This window comes from Eriocheir sinensis, chromosome 26, assembly GCF_024679095.1.
Source record: "Eriocheir sinensis breed Jianghai 21 chromosome 26, ASM2467909v1, whole genome shotgun sequence".
NCBI lineage: Eukaryota > Metazoa > Arthropoda > Malacostraca > Decapoda > Varunidae > Eriocheir > Eriocheir sinensis.
The window spans coordinates 1,842,318-1,843,167 of NC_066534.1; positions in this window are offsets into that span (position 1 = coordinate 1,842,318).

Consider the following 850-nt stretch of genomic DNA (forward strand, 5'->3'; position numbering starts at 1 on the left):
AGGGTCCACCGTACCACAACCACGAGTCGTGAAAGCCCTAAAAAGGGTCTGCCGACATTCTCGGGCTAAGTCGCTGTACAAGTCTTTCTTATTCAAACTCTACCTTCTTCTTTCTATCTTACAAATCAGAAAGTTAACTACCATCTCATTTATCTCCCTCTCTCTCCCTTTCTCCTCCCTCATTCTCTCCCTCATTTCTCTCACCGCTAAACCTACGAAAACAGAGGAAATGAAATACTGCATTGCTTCGCTGCACAAGACACTCAACCCCAGCTCTCTCCTATGCCGTCCAGTGCAAAAGTTGACCAGCATGTCCATTCCTTTGCAAGAGTTGACCAGCATGTCCATTCCTTTGCAAGAGTTGACCAGCATGTCCATTCCTTTGCAAGAGTTGACCAGCATCTCCATTCCTATGCAAGAGTTGACCAGCATGTCCATTCCTTTGCAAGAGTTGACCAGCATGTCCATTCCTTTGCAAGAGTTGACCAGCATGTCCATTCCTTTGCAAGAGTTGACCAGCATGTCCATTCCTTTGCAAGAGTTGACCAGCATCTCCATTCCTATGCAAGAGTTGACCAGCATGTCCATTCCTTTGCAAGAGTTGACCAGCATCTCCATTCCTTTGCAAGAGTTGACCAGCATGTCCATTCCTTTGCAAGAGTTGACCAGCATCTCCATTCCTATGCAAGAGTTGACCAGCATCTCCATTCCTATGCAAGAGTTGACCAGCATCACCATTCCTATGCAAGAGTTGATCAGCCTCTCCATTCCTATGCAAGAGTTGACCAGCATCTCCATTCCTATGCAAGAGTTGACCAGCATCTCCATTCCTATGCAAGAGTTGACCAGC